Source organism: Nomascus leucogenys, chromosome 2, assembly GCF_006542625.1.
Source record: "Nomascus leucogenys isolate Asia chromosome 2, Asia_NLE_v1, whole genome shotgun sequence".
Lineage (NCBI taxonomy): Eukaryota > Metazoa > Chordata > Mammalia > Primates > Hylobatidae > Nomascus > Nomascus leucogenys.
Genome location: NC_044382.1, coordinates 116,794,107 through 116,808,724, shown reverse-complemented (window position 1 = coordinate 116,808,724; position 14,618 = coordinate 116,794,107). Strand labels below are relative to the sequence as shown.

Here is a 14,618-nt window from a genome sequence, read left to right as displayed (position 1 = left end):
AACAGAACACAGAATCCAGAAATAAGCAACACAAATATGTTTAACTGATTTTTGACAAAGGGCTAACAGTAATTCAATAGAAGAATAGCCTTTTCAACAAACAGTACAGGGGCAATTACGCATCTATTGGCAGAAAAGAAAAAAGCACCTTGACTGACAACTGTTACAAAATTTAACTCAGTCTTGGCACAGTGGCTCACACCTGTAGTCCCAGCACTCTGGGAGGCCAAAGCAGGCATATTGCTTGAGCCCAGGAGTTCAAGATCAGCCTGGGCAACAAAGTGCGACCCCATCTCTACCAAAAAAATAAAAAGAAAACAAAAATTTAACTCAAAAGGATTATGGACTTACATGTAAACACAAAGCTGCTAACATTTAGAGAAAAAAAATACAGGAGGAAATCTTTCAGATCTAAAGCTAGGCAGAGTTCTTAGATTTGACACCAAAACCACAATCCAAAAAGGAAAAAATGAATAAAATGGACCTCATCAAAAGTAAAATATTTTGCTCATGTGAACAAGATGAAAACAAGTTGCAACTTCTGGCTTCTACTGGGCATGTAAGAAACTTGGTCTATGCAGGAGGTTGAAGGGGGAGGATAACTTAAGGCCAGGAGTTCGAGTCCAGCTTGGGCAACATAGCAAGATCTCATCTCTTAAAAAAAAAAAAAAAAAAAAAAAAAACTTGCAAGTCACTAGGCCATCCTACTAACAAGAAAAGCTAAACAAACTGAAAAATCTACAACTCTTCTCAGATCAGTAAGAGAAATGAAGTCACACGGCAAACCACTGCCCCACAAATTGGAGAAACAGGTGACTGCAAAGAATCCCATCACACTGAAGCAGAAAACTCTGCAGGAACCAGTGCAGGGTAGGAAAAACTGAACTGTAATTGACAAACTGCTGAAGGCTCAGTGCCAACAAGTGGGAAACTTAAAAAGCCAGGGGGACTCAGTCATAGGAGAGCCTTCATACTTTTATTAGTTTCACCTCCAGTAAATCAATATGGTTCTCACAGTATGTATTACAGAGTGGGGAAAAAAAACCAAAAAAACAACAAAAAAAAAAACCCCTATTACTTCTGACAGAGGGAGGGAAAACAAAATCATTTTTCAATAAGCTAGAACATTCTGTTCTTAATAAGGTCTTTCCTTCAGGAGAAACTATTTAGTCAGAGCCTGCTGGGGTTTTATCAGAGCCTAACTAACTTATAGGAAGGGAAATAGGAAATACCAGTTGCAGCCCATACTAGCCATGCTGTCTTACCTTGGGAGACAGGGGGATAGTGCTAACAAACATCTGTGAACACACCCAGAGACACAGAGACTCATTAAAAGACTGAGATCTAATCATTGGACTGTAGAATGCTTCCTATCCCCCAATACCTTACTGCCACATTACTAAAGGCCTATACAGCAGCTCCTTTTACCCAAGACATCAGCTTCAGCTATCAAGAAAAATTTATATGTCACACTAAAAGGCAAAAAACACAGTCTGGGCTGGGCACGGTGGCTCACGCCTGTAATCCCAGCACTTTGGGAGGCCATGGCAGGTGGATCACCTGAGGTCAGGAGTTCAAGACCAGCCTGGCCAACACGGTGAAATGCCATCTCTACTAAAAACACAAAAATTAGCCAGGTGTGGTAGCAGGCGCCTATAATCCCAGCTACTTGGGAGGCTGAGGCAGGACAATCGCTTAAACCCAGAAAGTAGAGGTTGCAGTGTGCCAAGATCACACCACTGCACTCCAGCCTGGGTGACAGAGTGAGGCTCCATCTCAAACAAACAAACAAAAAAACACAGTCTGAAGAGAGCTAGTATAAGAACCAGACTCAGACATGGCAACGGATGTGAGAATCATCAGCTCAATTACTAAAAACAACTATGATTAATATGCTAAGGGTTCTAATGGATAAAATAGACTGCATGTAAGAACAAATGGGCAATGTAAGCAGAGAAATGGAAATTCTAAGACAGAACCAAAAAGAAACACTAGAGATCAAAAACACTGTAACAGAAATGAAGAATGCCTACGTTGGGTTCAGTTAAGTTGACAGGCTCAGTTTAGTAGACTGGACACAGCTGAGGAAAGAATATCTAAGGGATATCCCAATAGATACTTAAAAAAAAAAAACTACAAAGCAAACAGAAAAAAGACTGAAAAAATACAGAGCAGAATATACAAAAACTGTGGGACAACTAAAACAGGTGTAACATACCTGTAATGGGAATAACAAAAGAAGAATGAGAGAAAGGAACAGAAAAAATATTTGAAACAATAATAAATGACAATTTCACCAAATCAATGTCAGCACTAAATCACCAATCCAAAAAGCTCAGAAAACTCCAAGCAGGATAATGATTAAAAAACAAACAAACAACAACAACAAAAAACTACACCTAGGCATATCACAATTCAAACTACAGAAAATAAAAGATAAAGAAAAAATCCTGAAAGAAGCCAGCGGAAAAAAGAAATTACCTATCAAAGAGCAAAGACAATAATTACATTGACATTACCTCCAAAACCATATAAGCAAGAAGAGAGTGAAGTGAATTATTTAAAATCTTAAGATAAAAAGTTAAAAATTAAAAAAAAAAACCACTAACCTAGAATTATGTACCTTGCAAAATTATCCTTCAAAAGTGAAAGAGAAATAGTTTCTCAAACATAAAAATTGAGGGAATTTGTTGCCAGTAGATCCAACTTGCAAGAAATGTCCAAAAGAAAAGTTCTTCAGGGGGAAGAAAAATGATAGAGGTCAGAAACTGAGATCTATATAAAGAAAAGCACTGGAGATGAATAAGTGAAGGTAAGATTTAAAGAACATTTGTTTTTCTTACTCTCAATTGATCTAACACATAAGCATTTGTTCAAAATAGCAGCAACAATATATTTGATTATGTATGCTTACATGTTTTTCTTACTCTCAAACACATAAGCATTTGTTCAAAATAGCAGCAACAATATATTTGATTATGTATGCTTATGTGTGTGTATACAGATATATGCTTACGTATGTTTATCTATAAGTGTAATAAATAACAGCAATGGTACAAAGGATGGAGGTGGTAATTAGTATTTTATTATTTTGATCCTACTAATATCCGGAACAAGGCAAGGTTGTCCAGTCACCTCTCCTTCTCAACATCTTACTGGAAGTCCTAGCTAATGCAGTAAGGTAAGAAGGAGACTTTAAAAGTGTACTGATCGGGAAAAATAAAATAAAACTGTGTTTGTTCACAAATGACAAGATTGACTGTGTAGAAAATCTGCAAGAATTGACCCAAAGAACTCCTTGAACTAATAAGCAATTACAGCAACGGCAGGCTTCAAGGCTAATACACAAAAGTCAATTGCTTTCCTACATACCAGCAATGAACAAGTACAATCTGAAAGTAAAAACACAATAACATTTATATTGGTAGCCTCCAAAATGACATACTTACATATAAATCTAACAAAATATGTTCAAGATGAATATGAGAAAAACTTACACACTTTTGATTAAAGAAATCAAAGAACTAAATAAATGAAGAGATATTCCATGTTCATGGACAAGAAGAGTCAATATTGTCAAAATGTCAATTCTTCCCAATTTCATTTATAGATTCGATTTAATCCCAGTCAAAATCTTATCAAGTTATTTTGTGGAGATCAGTAAATAGATTCTAGCAAAAGACCCAGAATAGCCAACACAGCATTAAAGGAAAAGAATAAAGTTGGAAGACTGATACTGCCCAGTTTCAAGACTTACAATAAAGTTAGAGTAATCAAGACAAGTGTGGCATGAGCAAAAGAACAGACAAATAGATCAATAGAACAGAATAGAGAGTACACAAATAGACCAACAAAAATACAGTCAACTGATCTTTGACAAAGAAAGCAATACAACCAAGAAAAGATAGTCTTTTTAACACATGGTGCTAGAACAATTGGACATCCACTTGCAAAAAAAAAAGAGCCTAGACACAGATCTTACACACTTCACAAAAATTAACTCAAAATAAATCATAGGCCAAAATGTAAAATGCAAAAGTAAAACTCCCAGAGGACAACATAGGAGAAAATTTAGATTCCCTTGAGTGTGAATATGACTTTTGAGATTTAACACAAAAGGCACAATCCATGAAAGAAAGAATAAGCTGAACTTCATTAAAATTATATTTTCTGCTCTTTGAAACACACTGTCAAGAGAATAAAAAGACAAACCACAAACTGGGAAAATATATTTATAACATATTTCTGATAAAGGACTGTTATCCAAAATATACAAAGAATAATAAGAAAACAACCCAATTTAAAAATGGGCCACAGACCTTAACAGACAACTCATCAAAGAATATACACAGACAGAAAATAAGCATATGAAAAGATGCTCCACATCACATGACCTCTATGCACATTAAAACAACATTGACACATCACCTCACATTTATCAGAACAGCCAAAATCCAGGACACTGTTAACACTAAATGCTGGTGAGGATGTGGAGCAACAGGAACTCTCATTTATTGCTGGTAAGAATGCAAAATGGTATAGCCACTTTGGATGACAATTTGGCAGTTTCTTACAAAACTAAACATACTCTTACCATACAAAATGCAATCATATTAACTATGATTAAATTAAATGCCCCATAAGTCCTTGGTATGGAAAGAGATGAAATTTTATATCCACACAAAAACCTGAACATTCAACATCAATGTTTACAGCAGATTTATTCATAATTGCCAAAACTTGGAAGCAACCAAGATGTCTTTCAGTAGGTGAATGGATGAACTGTGGTAAATACAAACAATGGAATATTATTCATCACTAAAAATAACTGAACTATCAAGCCATGAAAAGACATGGAGAAATTTAAATGCACCTTCCTAAATGAAAGAAGTCTATCAGAAAAGGCTATATATGGCACGATTATACCTATATGACATTCTGAAAAAAGCAAAACTATGAAGACAGTTGATATGATTTGGCTCTGTGTCCTCACCCAAATCTCATCTTGTAGCTCCCATAATTCCCACGTGTTGTGGGAGGGACCCTGTGGGAGATGACTGAATCATGCGGGTGGGTCTTTCCCTTGCTATTCTCGTGATAGCGAATGGGTCTCACGAGATCTGATGGTTTTAAAAATGGGAGTTTCTCTACACAAGCTCTCTCGTTGCCTGCTGCCATCCACGTAAGATGTGACTTGCTCCTCCTTGCCTTCTACCATGATTGTGAGGCCTCCCCAGCTATGTGGAACTAAAAGTCCAATAAACCTCTTTCTTTCGTAAAATTCCCAGTTTCAGGTATCTCTTTATCAGCAGTGTGAAAATGGACTAAAACAACAGTAAAAAGATCAGTGGTTGCCAGGGTTTAGAGGGAAGAGAGGAATGAATAGTTGGAGTACAGAGGATTTTTAGGACAGTGAAACTACCCTCTATGATGCTATAATGGTGGATACATGTCACTGTATATTTTTCCAAACCCATAAAATGTACAACGCCAAGAGTGAACCCTAACGTAAACTACAGTCTTTGGGGGATAATGACATATCAGTGTAGGTACATCAATTGCAAACAAATATACCACTCTGGTGAGAAATATTGATAACAGAGGATACGTAGGGTGTGGAAGTATGTGGGAAATCTCTGTACCTTCCTCCAAATTTTGCTGTTAACTTAAAACTGCTCTAAAAAAATTATATTACATAAAAATAAAAATAAGAATAAGACCAGCTACAGACTGGGAGCAAATATCTGCAAGCCATATCTGCAAGCCATATATCTGACAAAGAAGTACAATTTATAACTATAAAGATCTTTCCAAATTCACCAGTTAAAAAAAAAACAACAACGATCCCAGGCTGGTCTCCAACTCCTGGCCTCAAGCAATCCTCCCACCTTGGCTTCCCAAAGTGCTGGGATTACAGGCATAGGCCAATATGCCTGGCATGAAGAGGTCAATAAAATGAGATTTTTAAACAATAGTTTCTATAATTTCCTGGATAGTAAGTATAAATCAGGCAGAAACAGAATATTATATAAAAGTGCATGCATGTTATTAGCAACAGTATCTACTTTTCGAAAGTATATTTTTAAAAAGTAAAACTAGTAAAAATCCTACTAAAGTATTGACTAGATGTATTTAAATCTATCTTATTTAATGTTATTTAATTTGGTATTTAGGATTAAGTGAGTGCTTACATGTTGAGTTTTCAATTCACCATAAATAGTAATTTAAAACTTTTTTAAAAAACCATTAAAATTGCTGTTTTCTAAAATCAGAAGTTTAGTTTACATAAAATAAATCTATAAATACATGGTTTTTAAACAGAAATGGAAGTTATTAAAAAGCAAAATGTAAAACAGATAACTAGTTTCCTCGGAAGGATAATAGGATTCCCACAGTATTACTTGTGAATATAAGGGTATATGCAAGTATCTGTATAAAATGTCTCCTGTTTTTCAACTTTTGCCTCCACAACTGGCAACTTTTACATTCTCCAAGTACAAAGATGGAAATATTGTTTTTACCTAACATGAAATTTGATTAGTTTTAAATATTTGCTTTTTCGTAATTAGTAATAAACTGCCTAAATTGTAGGGGCAATTTATTTTTTAACAGGATTATGTTTTATGGTTGAAAATACTCATTTATTTCCTTTATTTTAACATTGATATAGAGATTCAACTATACTACTGAAAGTACGCTAATTTATAAAAATCAGAAATATGTGAATAAAAGCTATGTAATAGAAATAGGAAATCCTTCATTCTTCCTCCAACATATATTCTTATTAACTAGAAGGAAATTCAATACAGCTTGAATTTATAATCCTTGACTAATAAAAACCTATCAAAATTAGTTTATGGTTCAAGTTATATTATCAGAATATGTTTGTATAGTAATAAAGACTATAAAATAATTAAAGTACAAGATGAATTATCATAAGGTATTTCCTACCTTTTACATGCTTCAATACTGACAGTTAGAAGTCACAAACAGAGTGACTGTGTTTGAATAAAATATTAAGCTGCCACAGCAAGATAGAAACAAAGTCACAAAAAGCCACTAAGCATGCAAGTACAAACCAAAAAACTAACTTCACATGAATACAAAGTGAGGTCTTTTTTCAGAAGCACTTAAACGCAGAAATGAACAGTCACCAAAGCTTAGCTACCAAAACAGTATCATTCATTGCCAATTAATATATGCTGACCTTCACTACCTATGGACATAATATTTAAAACTCCTCCTATGCTTTCTTTATTTGGAAGTGTTGGTTCTAACTCAATTTAATATAAAAGTTACATGCAAGTGAAACAGCACCTGACTGGCCAGCCTACTGGAGCAACATTAACGGATGATGATCTCCCACTGAGAGAAAACAATAATAAAAACTTTGAAAGTCTATAAACAAATGAATAACATGTTTGCTTTTAAATCAACTATTATATTTTTATTTTTAAACTACATTTGAAGTACTGATATTTAAAATTATTTAAGGAGAGCAGAATTTTTAACAAAAATGTTTTCTTTAAGGTATTGATATAAATCAACAGGCATTTATTAGGGAATCATGTGAAAGATAATCGTAAGGGATACAAAGATAAATAAAATTTAGATTACTGCCTTCAAACAATTTACAGTGTAGTAAAAATAACTAGACAAGTTCACAGGTAATGAGGATACAATTAATTCATTCAAAATTCATTCATGGTACTAGTACCAAAACAGACATATAGACAAATGGAACAGAACAGGGACCTCAGAAATAACACCACACATCTACAACCAACTTATCCTTGACAAACCTGACAAAAACAAGCAACGGGGAAAGGATCTCCTATTCAATAAATGGTGCTGAGAAAACTGGCTAGCCATACACAGAAAACTGAAACTGGACCCTTTCCTTACACCTTACACAAAAATTAACTCAGATGGATTAAAGACTTAAATTTAAAACCCAAAACCATAAAAATTCTAGAAGAAAACCTAGACAAAATCATTCAGGACATAGGCATGAGCAAAGACTTCATGATGAAAACGCCAAAAGCAGTTGCAACAAAAGCCAAAATGGACACATGGGATCTAATTAAACTAAAGAGCTTCTGCACAGTGAAAGAAACTATCGTCAAAGTGAACAGGCAACCTACAGAATGGGAGAAAATTTTTGCAATCTACCCATGTGACAAAGGTCTAATATCCAAAATTTACAAAGAACTAAAACAAATTTACAAGAAAAAAAAACCCCATCTAAAAGTGGGCAAAGGATATGAACAGACACGTCTCAAAAAAAGACATTTATGTAGCCAACAAACATGAAAAAAAGCTCCACTGATCGTTAAAGAAATGCAAATCAAAACCACAATGAGATAATCTCTCATGCCAATCACAATGGTGATTATTAAAAAGTCAAGAAAAAATAGATGCTGGAGAGGCTGTGAAGAAATAGGAACGCTTTTACACTGTTGATGGGCATGTAAATTAGTTCAACCACTGTGGAAGATAGTACAGCAATTCCTCAAGGATCTAGAACCAGAAATACAATTTGACCCAGCAATCCTATTATTGGGTCTATACCCAAAGGGACATAAATCATTCTACTATAAAGACACACACATACATATGTTTATTGCAGCACTATTTAAAATAGCAGAGTCAGAACCAACCCAAATGCCCATCAATGATAGACTGGATAAAGAAAATGTGGTACATATACACCATGGAAATACTATGCAGCCATAAAAAGGAATGAGATCATATCTTTTGCAGGGACATGGATGAAGCTGCAAGCCATCATCCCCAGCAAACTAACACAGGAACAGAAAACCAAACATCGCATGTTCTCACTCATAACTGGGAGGTGAACAATCAGAACACATGGACACAGGGAGGGGAATAACACATACCAGGGCCTGTTGGGGGGTGAGGAGGTGAGGGGAGGGAACTTAGAGGATGGGTCAATAGGTGCGGCAAACCACCATGGCACACATATACCTATGTAATAAACCTGAATATTCTGCACATGTATACCAGAACTTAAAGTAAAATAAACAAACAAACAAACAAACAAAACCACAATGAGATACCATCTCACACCAGTCAGAATGGTTATTATTAAAAAGTCAAAAACCAACAGATGTTGGTGAGGTTGTGGAGAAAAATTAATGCTTTTACACTGTTGGTAGTAGTGTAGATTAGTTCAACCATTGTGGAAGACAGTGTCGCGATTCCTCAAAGACCTAGAGACAGAAATATCATTTGACCCAGCAATCCTATTACTGGGTATATATCCAGTGAAATATAAGTCATTCTATTATAAAGATACATGCATGCGTATGTTCACTGCCACACCATTCACAACAGCAAAGACATGGAATTAACCTAAATGGCCATCAATGATAGAATGGATAAAGAAAATGTGTGCATATACACCATGGAATACTATGCAGCCATAAAAAGGAATGAGATTATGTCCTTTGAAAGGACATGGATGGAGTTGGAAGCCATAATTCTCAGCAAAGTAACGTAGGAACAGAAAACCAAATACCACATGTTCTTACTTATAAGTGGGAGCTGAACAATGAGAACACATGGACACAGGGAGGGGAACAATACCCACTGGGGCCTGTGAGACAGCAGGGGTTTGGGGAAAGGGAGAGCATCAGGAAGAATAGCTAATGGATGCTGGGCTTAATACCTAGGTGATGGGATGACCTGTGCAGCGAACGACCATGGCACATGTTTACCTATATAATAAACCTGCACATCCTGCACATGTACCCCTGAGCTTAAAATACTAAAGAAAAAATTAATAAATAAAAGTAAATATCCTACTTAAAAGTTACCCCTACCTCCTCCTAAAAAAGCTACACTCGTTCCAAATTTCATACACTTCTCAAAGAAAACCTACCAAATCTATGAAACGCAAAAGCAAGGAAAGAAGGTAAAAGAGAACACTCACTGAGTGACAGTTCTACACAAGTACCAGAGAGAGAGGGTATTTAATTAAATCTTTTCTGATTGTGCTTAGCTCTGAGTGTCTCTATGTACTTGCTTACACATCGTTTGCATTTTAATCTACTTCTGCCTTGAAAGTATGCATTTCTGAAAGACTAGACTGCTACTGCTTTATAATGTCCAAAGCTACTATTAATAGATACATATTCCTAGATAGAATTCCTGGTTAGAAGGTGAGTATAGGCAATGGAGGGTGGAGGAGGAACTCCTTGAATTTCAATTGCCGACTAGTGCCAGAGGATCAAGTTCAACATACATCTCCCAGTTTTCTTATCTTTAACTTAATGTAACCAAATGTAAAAACCACAGCCAATGTCATGTATATTTAAAGTTGAAATTATGTTGTGAGGAAAAAAAGCTTGGAAATGACAATGTTATCTCCAGCTATCTCAGGGAATTTAAACAAAAAGGCAAAGTGCAAATAAATTTTGGATGAATAGTATTCTAAGAAACCAGGCAATTCCCAGAAGAGATGTTAAGTACATACAAATTTTATCTCTTAAAAGAAAATACAGATAATGAAAAAAAAGCAAGCAGCTGTTTGAAAATAAAAAAGAATAAAGAGGCATAAGAAGCAAATGCAATACATGAAACCTGCTTGAATCCTATAACACAACAACAAATATATATATATATATACACATTTTAGGCATAACAGGGGAGATCTGAATACAAACCACTGCATTAAACACTACTATGGTTTGAATATACGTGTCCCTCCAAAATTCAACTTAACCCCCCAAGGTGACAATATTAAGAGTAGGGGCCCTCAGGAGGTGATTAGGCCATGAATGATCTGCAGTCATAGACAGAATTAATGCCCTATAAAAGAGGCTGCAGAGAGCTGCATTCCCCCTTCGCAGTTCTATCCCTCCTGTCATATGAGGTCACCAAAAAGGCACCATCTATGAAGAACAAGCCCTCTCCAGACACTAAACCTGCTGGTGTCTTGATGTTGGACTTCTTAGACTCCCTAACTATGGGAAATAAATTTCTGTTGTTTATAAATTACCCAGTCTCAGGTATTTTGTCATAGCAGCCAAAATGAACAAAAAGACAAATATATTCTTAATGTTATGGTTATTTTCTTATATATGATATTGGTACTGTGATTACGTAGGAAATTATCCATGTTCTCAGGATCTGCATGCTAAAAGTTTTAAGTTATCATGATGTCTTTAATATTGTTTCAAATGATATTTTAACATATTTTTTACATATATAAATATGTGAAGAAAGAAAATGTGGCAAAATGTTAACAGTGAGTCCAGGTAAAAGGTAATATAGGTGTTCATTGTCCTGTATACTCAATTTTGATGTGGCACTGAACATTTTCAATAAATGTTGAAAAGAGAGAAATACAGAAAGCATGAGACGGGACCAGTTTGAGGCATGATGAGTGAAAGCAGCATTAGCCTCAACAATCATAAAAGCCAGCTACATGATCTTGGGCAGAACCTCTGATCTTGGACAGAACTTCTCTAGGTCCCAGCTAAAGGAGAAGGAAGTGGAATAATCTCCAACGCATTTTTCAGTTATAAAATCCTACTACTACTAAAATTCTACTACTACCTCTCGGCTCTAAAACTCAAAAGATAACCATATGCAAAGTGGAAAAAATAGAACTGTTGTAAGGATAAAAATAAAATAGTTAAAACAGATAACCAAATGCCTTTTATAGACAACAGAGACAACTACTAACTCTTTTTTGAGAAAACATCTTAAAAATTCTTCAGAGGGGCCGGGCATGGTGGCTCAAGCCTATAATCCCAGCACTTTGGGAGGCCAAGGCAGGTGGATCACAAGGTCAGGAGTTCAAGCCCAGCTTGGCCAACATGGTGAAACCCTGTCACTACTAAAAATACAAAAATTAGCTGGGCATGGTGGCGGGCGCCTGTAATCCCAGCTACTCAGGAGGATGAGGCAGAGCACTGCTTGAACCCAGGAGGCAGAGGTTGCAGTGAGCCAAGATCACGCCACTGCACTTCTGCCTAGGTGACAGAGTGAGACTCCATCTCAAAAAAAAAATTTTTTTTTCAGAGAAAAAAATGAAAGGTAGGACTACTGATGAATTTAGAAGAAACAAATAATACATAGATTTATTTTAAGGTTTATTCCATTTCACTTTGTACCTGAAATATCAATCCTAAGAAGTTGAATACAAATATCCTCTGATGAAGCTGTAAAACCAAAAAGATAATAAATGAACCTCCTAGGAATTTAGACAAGCTAGATGCTTTCAAGTGAGGTTAGTATGACATACATCTAAGGGTGAGATGCTTGAAAATCTCTAAATAGGCCAGCACTGTAGCTCACAGATGTAGTCCCAACACTTTGGGAGGCTGAGGTGGGAGCATGGCTTGTGCTCAGGAGAACAGCCTGGGCAACATAACAAAACTCTGTCTCCGTCTCCCGGCTGCAATGAGCTGTGTGTGATTGTGCAACTGCACTCCAGCCTGGGCAATACAGCAAGACTCTGTCCCATAAAGAAAGAAAAAAGGAAATCTTTGAAATAAATAACAATAAAATTACATATTAGAACTTTGAATTAACAGTCTGGGAAGATTTCGGACTGGCCAAAACTCTTAAAAGAATTATCTCTTTTAAAAGAATGCAAGGGAGAGTAGACTTAAAACTCAGTATAAAAGCATAGACCAATTATTTTCACTTCCAGAAAGACTCTGAAGTCAGATAAAATTCAACTTATAATTAATTAAAAATTATACAAGGCCAGGCGCAGTGGCTCATGCCTGTAACCCCAGCACTTTGGGAAGCCAAGGTGGGAGGATCACCTGAGGCCAGGAGTTCGAGACCAGCCTGACCAACACGGAGAAACCTCATCTCTACTAAAAATACAAAATTAGCCGGGCGTGGTGGCACATGCCTGTAATCCCAGCTACTCGGGAGGCTGAGGCAGGCGAATAGCTTGAACTCAAGAGGTGGACATTGTGGTGAACTGAGATTGTGCCATTGCACTCCAACCTGGGCAACAAGAGCGAAACTCCATGTCGAAAAATAATAATAATAATAATAATAATCAGTGGGAAAAAAAGCAAAATAAAGTATTAACTAGTATATATTACAAATTTGCCAGATGCTTTATTTCTAGCACTAACGTTATTTCTAGAACTATAGCTAATTGCCTTTTGCTAAAATAAGCAATCCATCAGCTAACAAGAAAGATAGTTTTCTAAAAGGTTTCTGTACATGATACCAGCTTCTAATCAGCTGCTCAAAAACCAAAATTCTTGAAGTCATCCTTGAGTATGTTCTCTCCCTCTCTTTCCACGCCCAAACAATATACAAGTCCTATGAGTTCTGTTTAAAAAAAAAAAAAAAACGAAAACGCATCTCAAATTCATCCATCTCTCCCTTATTGCTACAACCATCATGCAGGCCATCACTATCTCACCTCAGCTCCTAAAAGCCAGCTTTCACTTTCCTTTCAACTAGTCCATGTCTCACACAGCAGTTAAAACGATATAAAATGCAAACCTCAGGCCAAACCCTTCAAAGCCCTAAATATTTCTATAATCTCTTCCTACTCAAATCTGCCTCTTTCACTATGTCAACCACACTGGTATTTTTTGGTCCCTCAAATTCACCAAGCTCCTTCCTCATTCAGGGTCTCTGCACACAGTATTCCTTCTAATGAGAATGCTCTTCCAATCAAAAACAACTCCCTTCCCCTGCCCCAACACTCTTTAAATAGCTCCTTCTCATATAATAGGTCTCGTCTTAAATATCAACCACTCAGAGGAGCCTTATATGACCCTATCTAAAGTAGATTCCACCTCCTCATCTCCAAATTATCTGGTTTTTTTTGCTTTCCTTAAAAAGTTGTATTATAAGGCCGGGCGCAGTGGCTCACGCCTGTAATCCCAGCACTTTAGGAGGCCGAGGCAGAAAGATCATCTGAGGTCAGGAGTTTGAGACAAGACTGGCCAAACCCCGTCTCTACTAAAAAAAATACAAAAACTAGCCAGGAGCGGTGGTGAGCACCTGTAATTCCAGCTACTTGGGAGGCTGAGGCAAGAGAATTGCTTGAACCCAGTAGGCGGAGGTTGCAGTGAGCCGAGATCGTGCCACTGCACTCCAGCCTGGGAGACAGAGCCAGACTCCGTCTCAAAAAAAAAAAAAAATTCTATTATAATTCATAATTGTTTTGTCAATTTATTTTTAACCTGTCCCCTCCCCCAGAATATAAGGATGGAAATAAGGATGGAACATCCAGCGTATTCATCATTACATCCTCAGAGGCAGCACACTGTATGATACTTAGAAGAATATCAATGTACCTCAAATGAATTAATGAAATAGTCAATGAATATATGATTATATTAGACAATGAGATTAATAATGTTATTAACGGAAATACAGAAATCAGAACAAAGTGCAAGTATTTGAGAAGAAAAATATGATATGTTCAGTTTGGTGCCAAATGATTGAAAATATAGGACTGGTGGGCATACAGGTTGAGGAAGAGATACAGATTGGGATTCTGCTAATTATAAGTGTTAGTTGAGAGAAATAATTATGTCACAAATGAGTTAAAATCATTGGGATAGATGACAAGCAAAAAATAAAAATAAACACAAATATAAAAC

The 14,618-nt window shown here is 36.2% G+C and overlaps 1 protein-coding gene across 2 annotated transcripts in view; it reads right to left on the bottom strand.

Annotated features, from left to right (window-relative positions):
* FER (FER tyrosine kinase) overlaps window positions 1-14,618 on the bottom strand; it is a 452,653-nt gene that overhangs the window by 418,384 nt on the left and 19,651 nt on the right. The gene's annotated exons all lie outside the window — the stretch shown is intronic.